The sequence below is a fragment of the Amblyomma americanum genome, chromosome 2, assembly GCF_052857255.1.
Source record: "Amblyomma americanum isolate KBUSLIRL-KWMA chromosome 2, ASM5285725v1, whole genome shotgun sequence".
In the NCBI taxonomy this organism is placed as follows: domain Eukaryota; kingdom Metazoa; phylum Arthropoda; class Arachnida; order Ixodida; family Ixodidae; genus Amblyomma; species Amblyomma americanum.
In genome coordinates this window covers 185,225,232-185,249,045 of record NC_135498.1, presented here as the reverse complement: position 1 = coordinate 185,249,045, position 23,814 = coordinate 185,225,232, and positions in this window count along the sequence as shown.

Below are 23,814 nucleotides of genomic sequence, written 5' to 3'. Positions count from 1 at the left end.
TCGCGGAGTTGGTCCATCGCGGAGTTTCTCCATCGCGGAGTTTCTCCAGCGCGGAGTTTCTCCAGCGCGGAGTTTTTCAAGCGCGGAGTTTTTTCAACGCGAATTTTCTCCAGCGCGGAATTTCTCCAACACAGAGTTTCTCCATAACGGAGTTTCTCCAACACGGAGTTTATCCAGCGCAGAGTTACTCCATCGCTGAGTTTCTACATCGCGGAGTTTCTCCTTCGCGGAGTTTCTCCATCGCTGAGTTTCTCCAGCGCGTAGTTTCTCCAGCGCCGAGTTTCTCCACCGCGGAGTTTCTCCAGCACACAGTTTCTCCAGCGCGGAGTTTCTCTAACGCGGACTTTCTCCAACGCGGAGTTTCTCCAACGCGGAGTTTCTGCAGCGCGGACTTTTCTCCAACGCGGACTTTTCTCCAACGCGGACTTTCACCAACGCGGAGTTTCTACATCGCGGAGTTTGTCCATCGCGGAGTTGCTCTATCGCGGAGTTTCTCCAGCGCGGAATTTCTCGCACACGGAGTTTCTCCAGCGCTGAGTTTCTCCATCGCTAAATTTCTCCATCGCTGAGTTTCTCCATCGCTGAGTTTCTCTAGCGCGGAGTTTCTCCAGCGCAGAGTTTTTCAAGCGCGGAGTTTCTTCAATTCGGAGTTTCTCCAACGCGGACTTTCACCAACGCAGAGTTTCTACATCGCGGAGTTTGTCCATCGCGAAGTTGCTCTATCGCGGAGTTTCTCCAGCGCGGAGTTTCTCGCACACAGAGTTTCTCCGGCGCTGAGTTTCTCCATCGCTGAATTTCTCCATCGCTGAGTTTCTCCATCGCTGAGTTTCTCCAGCGCGGAATTTCTCCAGCGCAGAGTTTTTCAAGCGCGGAGTTTCTTCAATGCGGAGTTTCTCCAACGCGAAGTTTCTCCAGCGCGGAGTTTCTCCAACACGGAGTTTCTCCAACACGGAGTTTCTCCATCGCGGAGTTTCCCCAGCGCAGAGTTTCTCCATCGCGGAGTTTCTCCAGCGCGGAGTTTCTCCAGCGCGGAGTTTCTCCAGCGCGGAGTTTCTCCAGTGCGGAGTTTCTCCAGCGCGGAGTTTCTCGCACACGGAGTTTCTCCAGCGCTGAGTTTCTCCATCGCTGATTTTCTCCATCGCTGAGTTTTTCCATCGCTGAATTTCTCAAACGCGGAGCTTCTCCAGTGCGGAGTTTCTCTAACTCGGAGTTTCTCCAGCGCGGAGGTTCTCCATCGCGGAGTTTCTCAAAAGCGGAGTTTCTCCAGTGCGGAGTTTCTCAAACGCGGAGCTTCTGGAGTTTCTCAAACGCGGAGCTTCTCTAGGGCGGAGTTTCTCCAGCGCCGACTTTTCTCCAACGCGGACTTTCAACGACGCAGAGTTTCTCCATTGCGGAGTTTGTCCATCGCGGAGTTTCTTCATCGCGGAGTTTCTCCAGCGCGGAGTTTCTCCAGCTCAGTTTCACCAGCGCGGAGTTTCACCAGTGCGGAGTTTCTCGCACACGGAGTTTCTCCAGCGCTGAGTTTCTCCATCGCTGAGGTTCTCCATCGCTGAGTTTCTCCAGCGGGGAGTTTCTCCAGCGCGGAGTTTCTCCAGCGCGGAGTTTTTCAAGCGCGGAGTTTTTTCAACGCGAAGTTTCTCTAGCGCGGAATTTCTCCAACACAGAGTTTCTCCAAAACGGAGTTTCTCCAACACGGAGATTATCCAGCGCAGAGTTACTCCATCGCTGAGTTTCTACATCGCGGAGTTTCTCCTTCGCGGAGTTTCTCCATCGCTGAGTTTCTCCAGCGCGTAGTTTCTCCAGCGCCGAGTTTCTCCACCGCGGAGTTTCTCCAGCACACAGTTTCTCCAGCGCGGAGTTTCTCTAACGCGGACTTTCTCCAACGCGGAGTTTCTCCAGCGCGGACTTTTCTCCAACGCGGACTTTTCCCCAACGCGGACTTTCACCAACGCGAAGTTTCCCCAACGCAGAGTTTCTCCATCGCGGAGTTTCTCCATCGCTGAGTTTCTCCAGTGCGTAGTTTCTCCAGCGCCGAGTTTCTCCATCGCTGAGTTTCTCCAGCGCGGAGTTTCTCTATCGCGGACTTTCTCCAACGCGGAGTTTCTCCAACGCGGAGTTTCTCCAATGCGCAGTTTTTCCAACGCGAAATTTCTCCAGCGCAGAGTTTATCCAACACCGAGTTTCTCCAACGCGGAGTTTCTCCAACGCGGAGTTTCTCCATCGCAGAGTTCTCCAGCGCGGAGTTTCTCCATCGCGGAGTTTCTCTAGTGCTGAGTTTCTCCAGTGCGCAGTTTCACCAGCGCGTAGTATCTCCAGCGCAGAGTTTCTCCAGCGCAGATTTTAAGCAGCAGGGAGTTTCTCCAGCGCGGAGTTTCTCCAACGCGGAGTTTCTCCAACGCGAAGTTTCTCCAGTGCGGAGTTTCTCCAACACAGAGTTTCTCCAACACGGAGTTTCTCCAGCGTGGAGTTTCTCAAGCGCGGAGTTTCTCCAACACGGAGTTTCTCCAGCGCGGAATTTCTCCAGCGCGGAGTTTCTCCAGCGCGGAGTTTCTCCAGGCCGGAGTTTCTGCGGCACGGAGTTTCTCCATTGCTGAGTTTCTCCATCGCTGAGTTTCTCCAGCGGGGAGTTTCTCCAGCGCGGACTTTTCTCTAACGCGGACTTTTCTCCTACGCGGACTTTTCTCAAACGCGGAGCTTTCTCCAACGCGGACTTTCACCAAAGCGGAGTTTTTCCATCGCGGAGTTTCTCCATCGCTTATTTTCTCTATCGCTGAGTTTCTCCATCGCTGAGTTTCTCCAGTGCGGAGTTTCTCCAGCGCGGAGTTTCTCGCACACGGAGTTTCTCCAGCGCTGAGTTTCTCCATCGCTGAGTTTCTTCATCGCTGAGTTTTTCCATCGCTGAATTTCTCCAGCGCGAAGTTTCTCCAGCGCAGAGTTTTTCAAGCGCGGAGTTTCATCAACGCGGAGTTTCTCCAGCGCGGAGTTTCTCCAGCGCGAAGTTTCTCCAGCGCTGAGTTACTCCAGCCCGGAGTTTCTCCAGCGCGGAGTTTCTCCAACGCGGACTTTCACCAACGCGGAGTTTCTACATCGCGGAGTTTGTCCATCGCGGAGTTGCTCTATCGCGGAGTTTCTCCAGCGCGGAGTTTCTCGCACACAGAGTTTCTCCGGCGCTGAGTTTCTCCATTGCTGAATTTCTCCATCGCTGAGTTTCTCCATCGCTGAGTTTCTCCAGCGCGGAATTTCTCCAGCGCAGAGTTTTTCAAGCGCGGAGTTTCTTCAATGCGGAATTTCTCCAACGCGAAGTTTCTCCAGCGCGGAGTTTCTACATCGCGGAGTTTGTCCATCGCGAAGTTGCTCTATCGCGGAGTTTCTCCAGCGCGGAGTTTCTCGCACACAGAGTTTCTCCGGCGCTGAGTTTCTCCATCGCTGAATTTCTCCATCGCTGAGTTTCTCCATCGCTGAGTTTCTCCAGCGCGGAATTTCTCCAGCGCAGAGTTTTTCAAGCGCGGAGTTTCTTCAATGCGGAGTTTCTCCAACGCGAAGTTTCTCCAGCGCGGAGTTTCTCCAACACGGAGTTTCTCCAACATGGAGTTTCTCCATCGCGGAGTTTCCCCAGTGCGGAGTTTCTCCAGCGCGGAGTTTCTCGCACACGGAGTTTCTCCAGCGCTGAGTTTCTCCATCGCTGATTTTCTCCATCGCTGAGTTTTTCCATCGCTGAATTTCTCAAACGCGGAGCTTCTCCAGTGCGGAGTTTCTCTAACTCGGAGTTTCTCCAGCGCGGAGGTTCTCCATCGCGGAGTTTCTCAAAAAGCGGAGTTTCTCCAGTGCGGAGTTTCTCAAACGCGGAGCTTCTCTAGGGCGGAGTTTCTCCAGCGCCGACTTTTCTCCAACGCGAACTTTTCTCCAACGCGGACTTTCAACGACGCAGAGTTTCTCCATCGCGGAGTTTGTCCATCGCGGAGTTTCTTCATCGCGGAGTTTCTCCAGCGCGGAGTTTCTCCAGCGCAGTTTCACCAGCGCGGAGTTTCACCAGTGCGGTGTTTCTCGCACACGGAGTTTCTCCAGCGCTGAGTTTCTCCATCGCTGAGGTTCTCCATCGCTGAGTTTCTCCAGCGCGTAGTTTCTCCAGCGCCGAGTTTCTCCACCGCGGAGTTTCTCCAGCACACAGTTTCTCCAGCGCGGAGTTTCTCTAACGCGGACTTTCTCCAACGCGGAGTTTCTCCAGCGCGGACTTTTCTCCAACGCGGACTTTTCTCCAACGCGGACTTTCACCAACGCGAAGTTTCCCCAACGCAGAGTTTCTCCATCGCGGAGTTTCTCCATCGCTGAGTTTCTCCAGTGCGTAGTTTCTCCAGCGCCGAGTTTCTCCATCGCTGAGTTTCTCCAGCGCGGAGTTTCTCTATCGCGGACTTTCTCCAACGCGGAGTTTCTCCAATGCGCAGTTTTTCCAACGCGAAATTTCTCCAGCGCAGAGTTTCTCCAACACCGAGTTTCTCCAACACGGAGTTTCTCCAACGCGGAGTTTCTCCATCGCAGAGTTCTCCAGCGCGGAGTTTCTCCATCGCGGAGTTTCTCTAGTGCGGAGTTTCTCCAGTGCGCAGTTTCACCAGCGCGGAGTATCTCCAGCGCAGAGTTTCTCCAGCGCAGATTTTAAGCAGCAGGGAGTTTCTCCAGCGCGGAGTTTCTCCAACGCGGAGTTTCTCCAACGCGAAGTTTCTCCATCGCTGAGTTTCTCCATCGCTGAGTTTCTCCAGCGCGGAATTTCTCCAGCGCAGAGTTTTTCAAGCGCGGAGTTTCTTCAATGCGGAGTTTCTCCAACGCGAAGTTTCTCCAGCGCGGAGTTTCTCCAACACGGAGTTTCTCCAACACGGAGTTTCTCCATCGCGGAGTTTCCCCAGTGCGGAGTTTCTCCAGCGCGGAGTTTCTCGCACACGGAGTTTCTCCAGCGCTGAGTTTCTCCATCGCTGATTTTCTCCATCGCTGAGTTTTTCCATCGCTGAATTTCTCAAACGCGGAGCTTCTCCAGTGCGGAGTTTCTCCAGCGCAGTTTCACCAGCGCGGAGTTTCACCAGTGCGGTGTTTCTCGCACACGGAGTTTCTCCAGCGCTGAGTTTCTCCATCGCTGAGGTTCTCCATCGCTGAGTTTCTCCAGCGGGGAGTTTCTCCAGCGCGGAGTTTCTCCAGCGCAGAGTTTTTCAAGCGCGGAGTTTTTTCAACGCGAAGTTTCTCTAGCGCGGAATTTCTCCAACAGAGAGTTTCTCCAAAACGGAGTTTCTCCAACACGGAGATTATCCAGCGCAGAGTTACTCCATCGCTGAGTTTCTACATCGCGGAGTTTCTCCTTCGCGGAGTTTCTCCATCGCTGAGTTTCTCCAGCGCGTAGTTTCTCCAACGCCGAGTTTCTCCACCGCGGAGTTTCTCCAGCACACAGTTTCTCCAGCGCGGAGTTTCTCTAACGCGGACTTTCTCCAACGCGGAGTTTCTCCAGCGCGGACTTTTCTCCAACGCGGACTTTTCTCCAACGCGGACTTTCACCAACGCGAAGTTTCCCCAACGCAGAGTTTCTCCATCGCGGAGTTTCTCCATCGCTGAGTTTCTCCAGTGCGTAGTTTCTCCAGCGCCGAGTTTCTCCATCGCTGAGTTTCTCCAGCGCGGAGTTTCTCTATCGCGGACTTTCTCCAACGCGGAGTTTCTCCAACGCGGAGTTTCTCCAATGCGCAGTTTTTCCAACGCGAAATTTCTCCAGCGCAGAGTTTCTCCAACACCGAGTTTCTCCAACACGGAGTTTCTCCAACGCGGAGTTTCTCCATCGCAGAGTTCTCCAGCGCGGAGTTTCTCCATCGCGGAGTTTCTCTAGTGCGGAGTTTCTCCAGTGCGCAGTTTCACCAGCGCGGAGTATCTCCAGCGCAGAGTTTCTCCAGCGCAGATTTTATGCAGCAGGGATTTTCTCCAGCGCGGAGGTTCTCCATCGCGGAGTTTCTCAAAAAGCGGAGTTTCTCCAGTGCGGAGTTTCTCAAACGCGGAGCTTCTCTAGGGCGGAGTTTCTCCAGCGCCGACTTTTCTCCAACGCGAACTTTTCTCCAACGCGGACTTTCAACGACGCAGAGTTTCTCCATCGCGGAGTTTGTCCATCGCGGAGTTTCTTCATCGCGGAGTTTCTCCAGCGCGGAGTTTCTCCAGCGCAGTTTCACCAGCGCGGAGTTTCACCAGTGCGGTGTTTCTCGCACACGGAGTTTCTCCAGCGCTGAGTTTCTCCATCGCTGAGGTTCTCCATCGCTGAGTTTCTCCAGCGGGGAGTTTCTCCAGCGCGGAGTTTCTCCAGCGCAGAGTTTTTCAAGCGCGGAGTTTTTTCAACGCGAAGTTTCTCTAGCGCGGAATTTCTCCAACACAGAGTTTCTCCAAAACGGAGTTTCTCCAACACGGAGATTATCCAGCGCAGAGTTACTCCATCGCTGAGTTTCTACATCGCGGAGTTTCTCCTTCGCGGAGTTTCTCCATCGCTGAGTTTCTCCAGCGCGTAGTTTCTCCAGCGCCGAGTTTCTCCACCGCGGAGTTTCTCCAGCACACAGTTTCTCCAGCGCGGAGTTTCTCTAACGCGGACTTTCTCCAACGCGGAGTTTCTCCAGCGCGGACTTTTCTCCAACGCGGACTTTTCTCCAACGCGGACTTTCACCAACGCGAAGTTTCCCCAACGCAGAGTTTCTCCATCGCGGAGTTTCTCCATCGCTGAGTTTCTCCAGTGCGTAGTTTCTCCAGCGCCGAGTTTCTCCATCGCTGAGTTTCTCCAGCGCGGAGTTTCTCTATCGCGGACTTTCTCCAACGCGGAGTTTCTCCAACGCGGAGTTTCTCCAATGCGCAGTTTTTCCAACGCGAAATTTCTCCAGCGCAGAGTTTCTCCAACACCGAGTTTCTCCAACACGGAGTTTCTCCAACGCGGAGTTTCTCCATCGCAGAGTTCTCCAGCGCGGAGTTTCTCCATCGCGGAGTTTCTCTAGTGCGGAGTTTCTCCAGTGCGCAGTTTCACCAGCGCGGAGTATCTCCAGCGCAGAGTTTCTCCAGCGCAGATTTTAAGCAGCAGGGAGTTTCTCCAGCACGGAGTTTCTCCAACGCGGAGTTTCTCCAACGCGAAGTTTCTGCAGTGCGGAGTTTCTCCAACACAGAGTTTCTCCAACACGGAGTTTCTCCAGCGTGGAGTTTCTCAAGCGCGGAGTTTCTCCAACACGGAGTTTCTCCAGCGCGGAATTTCTCCAGCGCGGAGTTTCTCCAGCGCGGAGTTTCTCCAGGCCGGAGTTTCTGCGGCACGGAGTTTCTCCATCGCGGAGTGTCTCAAACGCGGAGTTTCTACAGTGCGGAGTTTCTCGCACACGGAGTTTCTCCATCGCTGAGTTTCTCCATCGCTGAGTTTCTCCAGTGCGGAGTTTCTCCAGCGCGGAGTTTTTCAAGCGCAGTTTCTTCAACGCGGAGTTTCTCCAGCGCGGAGCTTCTCCAACACGGAGTTTCTTCAGCGCGGAGTTTCTCCATTGCTGAGTTTCTCCATCGCTGAGTTTCTCCAGCGGGGAGTTTCTCCAGCGCGGACTTTTCTCTAACGCGGACTTTTCTCCTACGCGGACTTTTCTCAAACGCGGAGCTTTCTCCAACGCGGACTTTCACCAAAGCGGAGTTTTTCCATCGCGGAGTTTCTCCATCGCTTAGTTTCTCTATCGCTGAGTTTCTCCATCGCTGAGTTTCTCCAGTGCGGAGTTTCTCCAGCGCGGAGTTTCTCGCACACGGAGTTTCTCCAGCGCTGAGTTTCTCCATCGCTGAGTTTCTTCATCGCTGAGTTTTTCCATCGCTGGATTTCTCCAGCGCGAAGTTTCTCCAGCGCAGAGTTTTTCAAGCGCGGAGTTTCATCAACGCGGAGTTTCTACAGCGCGGAGTTTCTCCAGCGCGAAGTTTCTCCAGCGCTGAGTTACTCCAGCCCGGAGTTTCTCCAGCGCGGAGTTTCTCCATCGCGGAGTTTCTCCAGCGCGGAGTTTTTCCAGCGTGGAGTTTCTCCAGCGCTGACTTTTCTCCAACGCGGACTTTTCTCCAACGCGGACTTTCACCAACGCGGAGTTTCTCCTTCACGGAGTTTGTCCATCGTGGAATTTCTCAATCGCGGAGTTTCTCAAACGCGGAGCTTCTCCAGTGCGGAGTTTCTCTAACTCGGAGTTCCTCCAGCGCGGAGGTTCTCCATCGCGGAGTTTCTCAAAAGCGCAGTTTCTCCAGTGCGGAGTTTCTCAAACGCGGAGCTTCTCTAGTGCAGAGTTTCTCAAACGCGGAGCTTCTCTAGGGCGGAGTTTCTCCAGCGCCGACTTTTTTCCAACGCGGACTTTTCTCCAACGCGGACTTTCACCAATGCGGAGTTTCTCCATCGCGGAGTTTGTCCATCGCGGAGTTTCTTCATCGCGGAGTTTCTCCAGCGCGGAGTTTCACCAGCGCGGAGTTTCTCGCAAACGGAGTTTCTCCACCGCTGAGTTTCTCCATCGCTGAGGTTCTCCATCGCTGAGTTTCTCCAGCGGGGAGTTTCTCCAGCGCGGAGTTTTTCAAGCGCGGAGTTTTTTCAACGCGAAGTTTCTCCAGCGCGGAATTTCTCCAACACAGAGTTTCTCCAAAACGGAGTTTCTCCAACACGGAGTTTATCCAGCGCAGAGTTACTCCATCGCTCAGTTTCTACATCGCGGAGTTTCTCCTTCGCGGAGTTTCTCCATCGCTGAGTTTCTCCAGCGCGTAGTTTCTCCAGCGCCCAGTTTCTCCACCGCGGAGTTTCTCCAGCACACAGTTTCTCCAGCGCGGAGTTTCTCTAACGCGGACTTTCTCCAACGCGGAGTTTCTCCAATGCGGAGTTTCTCCAGCGCGGACTTTTCTCCAAAGCGGACTTTTCTCCAACGCGGACTTTCACCAACGCGGAGTTTCTACATCGCGGAGTTTGTCCATCGCGGAGTTGCTCTATCGCGGAGTTTCTCCAGCGCGGAATTTCTCGCACACGGAGTTTTTCCAGCGCTGAGTTTCTCCATCGCTAAATTTCTCCATCGCTGAGTTTCTCCATCGCTGAGTTTCTCCAGCGCGGAGTTTCTCCAGCGCAGAGTTTTTCAAGCGCGGAGTTTCTTCAATGCGGAGTTTCTCCAACGCGAAGTTTCTCCAGCGCGGAGTTTCTCCAACACGGAGTTTCTCCAACACGGAGTTTCTCCATCGCGGAGTTTCCCCAGCGCAGAGTTTCTCCATCGCGGAGTTTCTCCAGCGCGGAGTTTCTCCAGCGCGGAGTTTCTCCATCGCGGAGTTTCTCCAGTGCGGAGTTTCTCCAGCGCGGAGTTTCTCGCACACGGAGTTTCTCCAGCGCTGAGTTTCTCCATCGCTGATTTTCTCCATCGCTGAGTTTTTCCATCGCTGAATTTCTCAAACGCGGAGCTTCTCCAGTGCGGAGTTTCTCTAACTCGGAGTTTCTCCAGCGCGGAGGTTCTCCATCGCGGAGTTTCTCAAAAAGCGGAGTTTCTCCAGTGCGGAGTTTCTCAAACGCGGAGCTTCTCTAGGGCGGAGTTTCTCCAGCGCCGACTTTTCTCCAACGCGAACTTTTCTCCAACGTGGACTTTCAACGACGCAGAGTTTCTCCATCGCGGAGTTTGTCCATCGCGGAGTTTCTTCATCGCGGAGTTTCTCCAGCGCGGAGTTTCTCCAGCGCAGTTTCACCAGCGCGGAGTTTCACCAGTGCGGTGTTTCTCGCACACGGAGTTTCTCCAGCGCTGAGTTTCTCCATCGCTGAGGTTCTCCATCGCTGAGTTTCTCCAGCGGGGAGTTTCTCCAGCGCGGAGTTTCTCCAGCGCAGAGTTTTTCAAGCGCGGAGTTTTTTCAACGCGAAGTTTCTCTAGCGCGGAATTTCTCCAACACAGAGTTTCTCCAAAACGGAGTTTCTCCAACACGGAGATTATCCAGCGCAGAGTTACTCCATCGCTGAGTTTCTCCAGTGCGGAGTTTCTCCAGCGCGGAGTTTCTCGCACACGGAGTTTCTCCAGCGCTGAGTTTCTCCATCGCTGAGTTTCTTCATCGCTGAGTTTTTCCATCGCTGGATTTCTCCAGCGCGAAGTTTCTCCAGCGCAGAGTTTTTCAAGCGCGGAGTTTCATCAACGCGGAGTTTCTACAGCGCGGAGTTTCTCCAGCGCGAAGTTTCTCCAGCGCTGAGTTACTCCAGCCCGGAGTTTCTCCAGCGCGGAGTTTCTCCATCGCGGAGTTTCTCCAGCGCGGAGTTTTTCCAGCGTGGAGTTTCTCCAGCGCTGACTTTTCTCCAACGCGGACTTTTCTCCAACGCGGACTTTCACCAACGCGGAGTTTCTCCTTCACGGAGTTTGTCCATCGTGGAATTTCTCAATCGCGGAGTTTCTCAAACGCGGAGCTTCTCCAGTGCGGAGTTTCTCTAACTCGGAGTTTCTCCAGCGCGGAGGTTCTCCATCGCGGAGTTTCTCAAAAGCGCAGTTTCTCCAGTGCGGAGTTTCTCAAACGCGGAGCTTCTCTAGTGCAGAGTTTCTCAAACGCGGAGCTTCTCTAGGGCGGAGTTTCTCCAGCGCCGACTTTTTTCCAACGCGGACTTTTCTCCAACGCGGACTTTCACCAATGCGGAGTTTCTCCATCGCGGAGTTTGTCCATCGCGGAGTTTCTTCATCGCGGAGTTTCTCCAGCGCGGAGTTTCACCAGCGCGGAGTTTCTCGCAAACGGAGTTTCTCCACCGCTGAGTTTCTCCATCGCTGAGGTTCTCCATCGCTGAGTTTCTCCAGCGGGGAGTTTCTCCAGCGCGGAGTTTTTCAAGCGCGGAGTTTTTTCAACGCGAAGTTTCTCCAGCGCGGAATTTCTCCAACACAGAGTTTCTCCAAAACGGAGTTTCTCCAACACGGAGTTTATCCAGCGCAGAGTTACTCCATCGCTCAGTTTCTACATCGCGGAGTTTCTCCTTCGCGGAGTTTCTCCATCGCTGAGTTTCTCCAGCGCGTAGTTTCTCCAGCGCCCAGTTTCTCCACCGCGGAGTTTCTCCAGCACACAGTTTCTCCAGCGCGGAGTTTCTCTAACGCGGACTTTCTCCAACGCGGAGTTTCTCCAATGCGGAGTTTCTCCAGCGCGGACTTTTCTCCAAAGCGGACTTTTCTCCAACGCGGACTTTCACCAACGCGGAGTTTCTACATCGCGGAGTTTGTCCATCGCGGAGTTGCTCTATCGCGGAGTTTCTCCAGCGCGGAATTTCTCGCACACGGAGTTTTTCCAGCGCTGAGTTTCTCCATCGCTAAATTTCTCCATCGCTGAGTTTCTCCATCGCTGAGTTTCTCCAGCGCGGAGTTTCTCCAGCGCAGAGTTTTTCAAGCGCGGAGTTTCTTCAATGCGGAGTTTCTCCAACGCGAAGTTTCTCCAGCGCGGAGTTTCTCCAACACGGAGTTTCTCCAACACGGAGTTTCTCCATCGCGGAGTTTCCCCAGCGCAGAGTTTCTCCAGCGCGGAGTTTCTCCATCGCGGAGTTTCTCCAGTGCGGAGTTTCTCCAGCGCGGAGTTTCTCGCACACGGAGTTTCTCCAGCGCTGAGTTTCTCCATCGCTGATTTTCTCCATCGCTGAGTTTTTCCATCGCTGAATTTCTCAAACGCGGAGCTTCTCCAGTGCGGAGTTTCTCTAACTCGGAGTTTCTCCAGCGCGGAGGTTCTCCATCGCGGAGTTTCTCAAAAAGCGGAGTTTCTCCAGTGCGGAGTTTCTCAAACGCGGAGCTTCTCTAGGGCGGAGTTTCTCCAGCGCCGACTTTTCTCCAACGCGAACTTTTCTCCAACGTGGACTTTCAACGACGCAGAGTTTCTCCATCGCGGAGTTTGTCCATCGCGGAGTTTCTTCATCGCGGAGTTTCTCCAGCGCGGAGTTTCTCCAGCGCAGTTTCACCAGCGCGGAGTTTCACCAGTGCGGTGTTTCTCGCACACGGAGTTTCTCCAGCGCTGAGTTTCTCCATCGCTGAGGTTCTCCATCGCTGAGTTTCTCCAGCGGGGAGTTTCTCCAGCGCGGAGTTTCTCCAGCGCAGAGTTTTTCAAGCGCGGAGTTTTTTCAACGCGAAGTTTCTCTAGCGCGGAATTTCTCCAACACAGAGTTTCTCCAAAACGGAGTTTCTCCAACACGGAGATTATCCAGCGCAGAGTTACTCCATCGCTGAGTTTCTACATCGCGGAGTTTCTCCTTCGCGGAGTTTCTCCATCGCTGAGTTTCTCCAGCGCGTAGTTTCTCCAGCGCCGAGTTTCTCCACCGCGGAGTTTCTCCAGCACACAGTTTCTCCAGCGCGGAGTTTCTCTAACGCGGACTTTCTCCAACGCGGAGTTTCTCCAGCGCGGACTTTTCTCCAACGCGGACTTTTCTCCAACGCGGACTTTCACCAACGCGAAGTTTCCCCAACGCAGAGTTTCTCCATCGCGGAGTTTCTCCATCCCTGAGTTTCTCCAGCGCGTAGTTTCTCCAGCGCCGAGTTTCTCCATCGCTGAGTTTCTCCAGCGCGGAGTTTCTCTATCGCGGGCTTTCTCCAACGCGAAATTTCTCCAGCGCAGAGTTTCTCCAACACCGAGTTTCTCCAACACGGAGTTTCTCCAACGCGGAGTTTCTCCATCGCAGAGTTCTCCAGCGCGGAGTTTCTCCATCGCGGAGTTTCTCTAGTGCGGAGTTTCTCCAGTGCGCAGTTTCACCAGCGCGGAGTATCTCCAGCGCAGAGTTTCTCCAGCGCAGATTTTAAGCAGCAGGGAGTTTCTCCAGCGCGGAGTTTCTCCAACGCGGAGTTTCTCCAACGCGAAGTTTCTCCAGTGCGGAGTTTCTCCAACACGGAGTTTCTCCAGCGTGGAGTTTAAGCGCGGAGTTTCTCCAACACGGAGTTTCTCCAGCGCGGAAATTCTCCAGCGCGGAGTTTCTCCAGCGCGGAGTTTCTCCAGGCCGGAGTTTCTGCGGCACGGAGTTTCTCCATCGCGGAGTTTCTCAAACGCGGAGTTTCTCCAGTGCGAAGATTCTCAAACGCGAGCTTCTCCAGTGCGGAGTTTCTCCAACTCTGAGTTGCTCCAGCCCGGAGTTTTAGTGCGGAGTTTCTCCAGCGTGGAGTTTCTCCAGCGCGGACTTTTCTCCAACGCGGACTTTTCTCCTACGCGGACTTTTCTTAAACGCGGACATTTCTCAAACGCGGACTTTCATCAAAGCGGAGTTTCTCCATCGCGGAGTTGGTCCATCGCGGAGTTTCTCCATCGCGGAGTTTCTCCAGCGCGGAGTTTCTCGCACACGGAGTTTCTCCATCGCTGAGTTTCTCCAGCGCGTAGTTTCTCCAGCGCCCAGTTTCTCCACCGCGGAGTTTCTCCAGCACACAGTTTCTCCAGCGCGGAGTTTCTCTAACGCGGACTTTCTCCAACGCGGAGTTTCTCCAATGCGGAGTTTCTCCAGCGCGGACTTTTCTCCAAAGCGGACTTTTCTCCAACGCGGACTTTCACCAACGCGGAGTTTCTACATCGCGGAGTTTGTCCATCGCGGAGTTGCTCTATCGCGGAGTTTCTCCAGCGCGGAATTTCTCGCACACGGAGTTTTTCCAGCGCTGAGTTTCTCCATCGCTAAATTTCTCCATCGCTGAGTTTCTCCATCGCTGAGTTTCTCCAGCGGGGAGTTTCTCCAGCGCAGAGTTTTTCAAGCGCGGAGTTTCTTCAATGCGGAGTTTCTCCAACGCGAAGTTTCTCCAGCGCGGAGTTTCTCCAACACGGAGTTTCTCCAACACGGAGTTTCTCCATCGCGGAGTTTCCCCAGCGCAGAGTTTCTCCATCGCGGAGTTTCTCCAGCGCGGAGTTTCTCCAGCGCGGAGTTTCTCCATCGCGGAGTTTCTCCACTGCGGAGTTTCTCCAGCGCGGAGTTTCTCGCACACGGAGTTTCTCCAGCGCTGAGTTTCTCCATCGCTGATTTTCTCCATCGCTGAGTTTTTCCATCGCTGAATTTCTCAAACGCGGAGCTTCTCCAGTGCGGAGTTTCTCTAACTCGGAGTTTCTCCAGCGCGGAGGTTCTCCATCGCGGAGTTTCTCAAAAAGCGGAGTTTCTCCAGTGCGGAGTTTCTCAAACGCGGAGCTTCTCTAGGGCGGAGTTTCTCCAGCGCCGACTTTTCTCCAACGCGAACTTTTCTCCAACGCGGACTTTCAACGACGCAGAGTTTCTCCATCGCGGAGTTTGTCCATCGCGGAGTTTCTTCATCGCGGAGTTTCTCCAGCGCGGAGTTTCTCCAGCGCAGTTTCACCAGCGCGGAGTTTCACCAGTGCGGTGTTTCTCGCACACGGAGTTTCTCCAGCGCTGAGTTTCTCCATCGCTGAGGTTCTCCATCGCTGAGTTTCTCCAGCGGGGAGTTTCTCCAGCGCGGAGTTTCTCCAGCGCAGAGTTTTTCAAGCACGGAGTTTTTTCAACGCGAAGTTTCTCTAGCGCGGAATTTCTCCAACACAGAGTTTCTCCAAAACGGAGTTTCTCCAACACGGAGATTATCCAGCGCAGAGTTACTCCATCGCTGAGTTTCTACATCGCGGAGTTTCTCCTTCGCGGAGTTTCTCCATCGCTGAGTTTCTCCAGCGCGTAGTTTCTCCAGCGCCGAGTTTCTCCACCGCGGAGTTTCTCCAGCACACAGTTTCTCCAGCGCGGAGTTTCTCTAACGCGGACTTTCTCCAACGCGGAGTTTCTCCAGCGCGGACTTTTCTCCAACGCGGACTTTTCTCCAACGCGGACTTTCACCAACGCGAAGTTTCCCCAACGCAGAGTTTCTCCATCGCGGAGTTTCTCCATCCCTGAGTTTCTCCAGCGCGTAGTTTCTCCAGCGCCGAGTTTCTCCATCGCTGAGTTTCTCCAGCGCGGAGTTTCTCTATCGCGGGCTTTCTCCAACGCGGAGTTTCTCCAACGCGGAGTTTCTCCAATGCGCAGTTTTTCCAACGCGAAATTTCTCCAGCGCAGAGTTTCTCCAACACCGAGTTTCTCCAACACGAGTTTCTCCAACGCGGAGTTTCTCCATCGCAGAGTTCTCCAGCGCGGAGTTTCTCCATCGCGGAGTTTCTCTAGTGCGGAGTTTCTCCAGTGCGGAGTTTCTCCAACACGGAGTTTCTCCAGCGTGGAGTTTAAGCGCGGAGTTTCTCCAACACGGAGTTTCTCCAGCGCGGAAATTCTCCAGCGCGGAGTTTCTCCAGCGCGGAGTTTCTCCAGGCCGGAGTTTCTGCGGCACGGAGTTTCTCCATCGCGGAGTTTCTCAAACGCGGAGTTTCTCCAGTGCGAAGATTCTCAAACGCGGAGCTTCTCCAGTGCGGAGTTTCTCCAACTCTGAGTTGCTCCAGCCCGGAGTTTTAGTGCGGAGTTTCTCCAGCGTGGAGTTTCTCCAGCGCGGACTTTTCTCCAACGCGGACTTTTCTCCTACGCGGACTTTTCTTAAACGCGGACATTTCTCAAACGCGGACTTTCATCAAAGCGGAGTTTCTCCATCGCGGAGTTGGTCCATCGCGGAGTTTCTCCATCGCGGAGTTTCTCCAGCGCGGAGTTTCTCGCACACGGAGTTTCTCCATCGCTGAGTTTCTCCAGCGCGTAGTTTCTCCAGCGCCCAGTTTCTCCACCGCGGAGTTTCTCCAGCACACAGTTTCTCCAGCGCGGAGTTTCTCTAACGCGGACTTTCTCCAACGCGGAGTTTCTCCAATGCGGAGTTTCTCCAGCGCGGACTTTTCTCCAAAGCGGACTTTTCTCCAACGCGGACTTTCACCAACGCGGAGTTTCTACATCGCGGAGTTTGTCCATCGCGGAGTTGCTCTATCGCGGAGTTTCTCCAGCGCGGAATTTCTCGCACACGGAGTTTTTCCAGCGCTGAGTTTCTCCATCGCTAAATTTCTCCATCGCTGAGTTTCTCCATCGCTGAGTTTCTCCAGCGGGGAGTTTCTCCAGCGCAGAGTTTTTCAAGCGCGGAGTTTCTTCAATGCGGAGTTTCTCCAACGCGAAGTTTCTCCAGCGCGGAGTTTCTCCAACACGGAGTTTCTCCAACACGGAGTTTCTCCATCGCGGAGTTTCCCCAGCGCAGAGTTTCTCCATCGCGGAGTTTCTCCAGCGCGGAGTTTCTCCAGCGCGGAGTTTCTCCATCGCGGAGTTTCTCCACTGCGGAGTTTCTCCAGCGCGGAGTTTCTCGCACACGGAGTTTCTCCAGCGCTGAGTTTCTCCATCGCTGATTTTCTCCATCGCTGAGTTTTTCCATCGCTGAATTTCTCAAACGCGGAGCTTCTCCAGTGCGGAGTTTCTCTAACTCGGAGTTTCTCCAGCGCGGAGGTTCTCCATCGCGGAGTTTCTCAAAAAGCGGAGTTTCTCCAGTGCGGAGTTTCTCAAACGCGGAGCTTCTCTAGGGCGGAGTTTCTCCAGCGCCGACTTTTCTCCAACGCGAACTTTTCTCCAACGCGGACTTTCAACGACGCAGAGTTTCTCCATCGCGGAGTTTGTCCATCGCGGAGTTTCTTCATCGCGGAGTTTCTCCAGCGCGGAGTTTCTCCAGCGCAGTTTCACCAGCGCGGAGTTTCACCAGTGCGGTGTTTCTCGCACACGGAGTTTCTCCAGCGCTGAGTTTCTCCATCGCTGAGGTTCTCCATCGCTGAGTTTCTCCAGCGGGGAGTTTCTCCAGCGCGGAGTTTCTCCAGCGCAGAGTTTTTCAAGCACGGAGTTTTTTCAACGCGAAGTTTCTCTAGCGCGGAATTTCTCCAACACAGAGTTTCTCCAAAACGGAGTTTCTCCAACACGGAGATTATCCAGCGCAGAGTTACTCCATCGCTGAGTTTCTACATCGCGGAGTTTCTCCTTCGCGGAGTTTCTCCATCGCTGAGTTTCTCCAGCGCGTAGTTTCTCCAGCGCCGAGTTTCTCCACCGCGGAGTTTCTCCAGCACACAGTTTCTCCAGCGCGGAGTTTCTCTAACGCGGACTTTCTCCAACGCGGAGTTTCTCCAGCGCGGACTTTTCTCCAACGCGGACTTTTCTCCAACGCGGACTTTCACCAACGCGAAGTTTCCCCAACGCAGAGTTTCTCCATCGCGGAGTTTCTCCATCCCTGAGTTTCTCCAGCGCGTAGTTTCTCCAGCGCCGAGTTTCTCCATCGCTGAGTTTCTCCAGCGCGGAGTTTCTCTATCGCGGGCTTTCTCCAACGCGGAGTTTCTCCAACGCGGAGTTTCTCCAATGCGCAGTTTTTCCAACGCGAAATTTCTCCAGCGCAGAGTTTCTCCAACACCGAGTTTCTCCAACACGGAGTTTCTCCAACGCGGAGTTTCTCCATCGCAGAGTTCTCCAGCGCGGAGTTTCTCCATCGCGGAGTTTCTCTAGTGCGGAGTTTCTCCAGTGCGCAGTTTCACCAGCGCGGAGTATCTCCAGCGCAGAGTTTCTCCAGCGCAGATTTTAAGCAGCAGGGAGTTTCTCCAGCGCGGAGTTTCTCCAACGCGGAGTTTCTCCAACGCGAAGTTTCTCCAGTGCGGAGTTTCTCCAACACGGAGTTTCTCCAGCGTGGAGTTTAAGCGCGGAGTTTCTCCAACACGGAGTTTCTCCAGCGCGGAATTTCTCCAGCGCGGAGTTTCTCCAGCGCGGAGTTTCTCCAGCGCGGAGTTTCTCCAGGCCGGAGTTTCTGCGGCACGGAGTTTCTCCATCGCGGAGTTTCTCAAACGCGGAGTTTCTCCAGTGCGGAGATTCTCAAACGCGGAGCTTCTCCAGTGCGGAGTTTCTCCAACTCTGAGTTGCTCCAGCCCGGAGTTTTAGTGCGGAGTTTCTCCAGCGTGGAGTTTCTCCAGCGCGGACTTTTCTCCAACGCGGACTTTTCTCCTACGCGGACTTTTCTTAAACGCGGACATTTCTCAAACGCGGACTTTCATCAAAGCGGAGTTTCTCCATCGCGGAGTTGGTCCATCGCGGAGTTTCTCCATCGCGGAGTTTCTCCAGCGCGGAGTTTCTCGCACACGGAGTTTCTCCATCGCTGAGTTTCTCCATCGCTGAGTTTCTCCAGTGCGGAGTTTCTCCAGCGCGGAGTTTTTCAAGCGCAGAGTTTCTTCAACGCGGAGTTTCTCCAGCGCGGAGCTTCTCCAACACGGAGTTTCTCCAGCGCGGAGTTTCTCCATTGCTGAGTTTCTCCATCGCTGAGTTTCTCCAGCGGGGAGTTTCTCCAGCGCGGACTTTTCTCTAACGCGGACTTTTCTCCTACGCGGACTTTTCTCAAACGCGGAGCTTTCTCCAACGCGGACTTTCACCAAAGCGGAGTTTTTCCATCGCGGAGTTGGTCCATCGCGGAGTTTCTCCATCGCGGAGTTTCTCCAGCGCGGAGTTTCTCCAGCGCGGAGTTTATCGCACACGGAGTTTCTCCATCGCTTAGTTTCTCTATCGCTGAGTTTCTCCATCGCTGAGTTTCTCCAGTGCGGAGTTTCTCCAGCGCGGAGTTTCTCGCACACGGAGTTTCTCCAGCGCTGAGTTTCTCCATCGCTGAGTTTCTTCATCGCTGAGTTTTTCCATCGCTGAATTTCTCCAGCGCGAAGTTTCTCCAGCGCAGAGTTTTTCAAGCGCGGAGTTTCATCAACGCGGAGTTTCTCCAGCGCGGAGTTTCTCCAGCGCGAAGTTTCTCCAGCGCTGAGTTACTCCAGCCCGGAGTTTCTCCAGCGCGGAGTTTCTCCATCGCGGTGTTTCTCCAGCGCGGAGTTTTTCCAGCGTGGAGTTTCTCCAGCGCTGACTTTTCTCCAACGCGGACTTTTCTCCAACGCAGACTTTCACCAACGCGGAGTTTCTCCTTCACGGAGTTTGTCCATCGTGGAATTTCTCAATCGCGGAGTTTCTCAAACGCGGAGCTTCTCCAGTGCGGAGTTTCTCTAACTCGGAGTTTCTCCAGCGCGGAGGTTCTCCATCGCGGAGTTTCTCAAAAGCGCAGTTTCTCCAGTGCAGAGTTTCTCAAACGCGGAGCTTCTCTAGGGCGGAGTTTCTCCAGCGCCGACTTTTTTCCAACGCGGACTTTTCTCCAACGCGGACTTTCACCAACGCGGAGTTTCTCCATCGCGGAGTTTGTCCATCGCGGAGTTTCTTCATCGCGGAGTTTCTCCAGCGCGGAGTTTCACCAGCGCGGAGTTTCTCGCACACGGAGTTTCTCCACCGCTGAGTTTCTCCATCGCTGAGGTTCTCCATCGCTGAGTTTCTCCAGCGGGGAGTTTCTCCAGCGCGGAGTTTTTCAAGCGCGGAGTTTTTTCAACGCGAAGTTTCTCCAGCGCGGAATTTCTCCAACACAGAGTTTCTCCAAAACGGAGTTTCTCCAACACGGAGTTTATCCAGCGCAGAGTTACCCCATCGCTGAGTTTCTACATCGCGGAGTTTCTCCTTCGCGGAGTTTCTCCATCGCTGAGTTTCTCCAGCGCGTAGTTTCTCCAGCGCCGAGTTTCTCCACCGCGGAGTTTCTCCAGCACACAGTTTCTCCAGCGCGGAGTTTCTCTAACGCGGACTTTCTCCAACGCGGAGTTTCTCCAATGCGGAGTTTCTCCAGCGCGGACTTTTCTCCAAAGCGGACTTTTCTCCAACGCGGACTTTCACCAACGCGGAGTTTCTACATCGCGGAGTTTGTCCATCGCGGAGTTGCTCTATCGCGGAGTTTCTCCAGCGCGGAATTTCTCGCACACGGAGTTTCTCCAGCGCTGAGTTTCTCCATCGCTAAATTTCTCCATCGCTGAGTTTCTCCATCGCTGAGTTTCTCCAGCGCGGAGTTTCTCCAGCGCAGAGTTTTTCAAGCCCGGAGTTCCTTCAATGCGGAGTTTCTCCAACGCGAAGTTTCTCCAGCGCGGAGTTTCTCCAACACGGAGTTTCTCCAACACGGAGTTTCTCCATCGCGGAGTTTCCCCAGCGCAGAGTTTCTCCATCGCGGAGTTTCTCCAGCGCGGAGTTTCTCCAGCGCGGAGTTTCTCCAGCACGGAGTTTCTCCAGTGCGGAGTTTCTCCAGCGCGGAGTTTCTCGCACACGGAGTTTCTCCAGCGCTGAGTTTCTCCATCGCTGATTTTCTCCATCGCTGAGTTTTTCCATCGCTGAATTTCTCAAACGCGGAGCTTCTCCAGTGCGGAGTTTCTCTAACTCGGAGTTTCTCCAGCGCGGAGGTTCTCCATCGCGGAGTTTCTCAAAAAGCGGAGTTTCTCCAGTGCGGAGTTTCTCAAACGCGGAGCTTCTCTAGTGCGGAGTTTCTCAAACGCGGAGCTTCTCTAGGGCGGAGTTTCTCCAGCGCCGACTTTTCTCCAACGCGGACTATTCTCCAACGCGGACTTTCAACGACGCAGAGTTTCTCCATCGCGGAGTTTGTCCATCGCGGAGTTTCTTCATCGCGGAGTTTCTCCACCGCGGAGTTTCTCCAGCGCAGTTTCACCAGCGCGGAGTTTCACCAGTGCGGTGTTTCTCGCACACGGAGTTTCTCCAGCGCTGAGTTTCTCCATCGCTGAGGTTCTCCATCGCTGAGTTTCTCCAGCGGGGAATTTCTCCAACACAGAGTTTCTCCAAAACGGAGTTTCTCCAACACAGAGATTATCCAGCGCAGAGTTACTCCATCGCTGAGTTTCTACATCGCGGAGTTTCTCCTTCGCGGAGTTTCTCCATCGCTGAGTTTCTCCAGCGCGCAGTTTCTCCAGCGCCGAGTTTCTCCACCGCGGAGTTTCTCCAGCACACAGTTTCTCCAGCGCGGAGTTTCTTTAACGCGGTCTTTCTCCAACGCGGAGTTTCTCCAATGCGGAGTTTCTCCAGCGCGGACTTTTCTCCAAAGCGGACTTTTCTCCAACGCGGACTTTCACCAACGCGCAGTTTCTACATCGCGGAGTTTGTCCATCGCGGAGTTGCTCTATCGCGGAGTTTCTCCAGCGCGGAATTTCTCGCACACGGAGTTTCTCCAGCGCTGAGTTTCTCCATCGCTAAATTTCTCCATCGCTGAGTTTCTCCATCGCTGAGTTTCTCTAGCGCGGAGTTTCTCCATCGCAGAGTTTTTCAAGCGCGGAGTTTTTTCAATTCGGAGTTTCTCCAACGCGGACTTTCACCAACGCAGAGTTTCTACATCGCGGAGTTTGTCCATCGCGAAGTTGCTCTATCGCGGAGTTTCTCCAGCGCGGAGTTTCTCGCACACAGAGTTTCTCCGGCGCTGAGTTTCTCCATCGCTGAATTTCTCCATCGCTGAGTTTCGCCATCGCTGAGTTTCTCCAGCGCGGAGTTTCTCCATCGCAGAGTTTTTCAAGCGCGGAGTTTTTTCAATGCGGAGTTTCTCCAACGCGAAATTTCTCCAGCGCGGAGTTTCTCGAACACGGAGTTTCTCCAACACGGAGTTTCTCCATCGCGGAGTTTCCCCAGCGCAGAGTTTCTCCATTGCGGAGTTTCTCCAGCGCGGAGTTTCTCCAGCGCGGAGTTTCTCCAGCGCGGAGTTTCTCCAGTGCGGAGTTTCTCCAGCGCGGAGTTTCTCGCACACGGAGTTTCTCCAGCGCTGAGTTTCTCCATCGCTGATTTTCTCCATCGCTGAGTTTTTCCATCGCTGAATTTCTCAAACGCGGAGCTTCTCCAGTGCGGAGTTTTTCTAACTCGGAGTTTCTCCAGCGCGGAGGTTCTCCATCGCGGAGTTTCTCAAAAAGCGAAGTTTCTCCAGTGCGGAGTTTCTCAAACGCGGAGCTTCTCTAGGGCGGAGTTTCTCGAACGCGGAGCTTCTCTAGGGCGGAGTTTCTCCAGCGCCGACTTTTCTCCAACGCGGACTTTTCTCCAACGCGGACTTTCTACGACGCAGAGTTTCTCCAGCGTGGAGTTTCTCCAGCGCAGTTTCACCAGCGCGGAGTTTCACCAGTGCGGTGTTTCTCGCACACGGAGTTTCTCCAGCGCTGAGTTTCTCCATCGCTGAGGTTCTCCATCGCTGAGTTTCTCCAGCGGGGAGTTTCTCCAGCGCGGAGTTTCTCCAGCGCGGAGTTTTTCAAGCGCGGAGTTTTTTCAACGCGAAGTTTCTCTAGCGCGGAATTTCTCCAACACAGAGTTTCTCCAAAACGGAGTTTCTCCAACACGGAGATTATCCAGCGCAGAGTTACTCCATCGCTGAGTTTCTACATCGCGGAGTTTCTCCTTCGCGGAGTTTCTCCATCGCTGAGTTTCTCCACCACACAGTTTCTCCAGCGCGGAGTTTCTCTAACGCGGACTTTCTCCAACGCGGAGTTTCTCCAATGCGGAGTTTCTCCAGCGCGGACTTTTCTCCAAAGCGGACTTTTCTCCAACGCGGACTTTCACCAACGCGGAGTTTCTACATCGCGGAGTTTGTCCATCGCGGAGTTGCTCTATCGCGGAGTTTCTCCAGCGCGGATTTTCTCGCACACGGAGTTTCTCCAGCGCTGAGTTTCTCCATCGCTAAATTTCTCCATCGCTGAGTTTCTCCATCGCTGAGTTTCTCCAGCGCGGAGTTTCTCCAGCGCAGAGTTTTTCAAGCGCGGAGTTTCACCAGCGCGGAGTTTCACCAGTGCGGTGTTTCTCGCACACGGAGTTTCTCCAGCGCTGAGTTTCTCCATCGCTGAGGTTCTCCATCGCTGATTTTCTCCATCGCTGAGTTTTTCCATCGCTGAATTTCTCAAACGCGGAGCTTCTCCAGTGCGGAGTTTCTCTAACTCGGAGTTTCTCCAGCGCGGAGGTTCTCCATCGCGGAGTTTCTCAAAAAGCGAAGTTTCTCCAGTGCGGAGTTTCTCAAACGCGGAGCTTCTCTAGTGCGGAGTTTCTCAAACGCGGAGCTTCTCTAGGGCGGAGTTTCTCCAGCGCCGACTTTTCTCCAACGCGGACTTTCAACGACGCAGAGTTTCTCCATCGCGGAGTTTGTCTATCGCGGAGTTTCTTCATCGCGGAGTTTCTCCAGCGCGGAGTTTCTCCAGCGCAGTTTCACCAGCGCGGAGTTTCACCAGTGCGGTGTTTCTCGCACACGGAGTTTCTCCAGCGCTGAGTTTCTCCATCGCTGAGGTTCTCCATCGCTGAGTTTCTCGAGCGGGGAGTTTCTCCAGCGCGGAGTTTCTCCAGCGCGGAGTTTCTCCAGCGCGGAGTTTTTCAAGCGCGGAGTTTTTTCAACGCGATGTTTCTCTAGCGCGGAATTTCTCCAACACAGAGTTTCTCCAAAACGGAGTTTCTCCAACACGGAGATTATCCAGCGCAGAGTTACTCCATCGCTGAGTTTCTACATCGCGGAGTTTCTCCTTCGCGGAGTTTCTCCATCGCTGAGTTTCTCCAGCACACAGTTTCTCCAGCGCGGAGTTTCTCTAACGCGGACTTTCTCCAACGCGGAGTTTCTCCAATGCGGAGTTTCTCCAGCGCGGACTTTTCTCCAAAGCGGACTTTTCTCCAACGCGGACTTTCACCAACGCGGAGTTTCTACATCGCGGAGTTTGTCCATCGCGGAGTTGCTCTATCGCGGAGTTTCTCCAGCGCGGAATTTCTCGCACACGGAGTTTCTCCAGCACTGAGTTTCTCCATCGCTAAATTTCTCCATCGCTGAGTTTCTCTAACGCGGACTTTCTCCAACGCGGAGTTTCTCCAATGCGGAGTTTCTCCAGCGCGGACTTTTCTCCAAAGCGGACTTTTCTCCAACGCGGACTTTCACCAACGCGGAGTTTCTACATCGCGGAATTTGTCCATCGCGGAGTTGCTCTATCGCGGAGTTTCTCCAGCGCGGAATTTCTCGCACACGGAGTTTCTCCAGCGCTGAGTTTCTCCATCGCTAAATTTCTCCATCGCTGAGTTTCTCCATCGCTGAGTTTCTCCAGCGCGGAGTTTCTCCAGCACAGAGTTTTTCA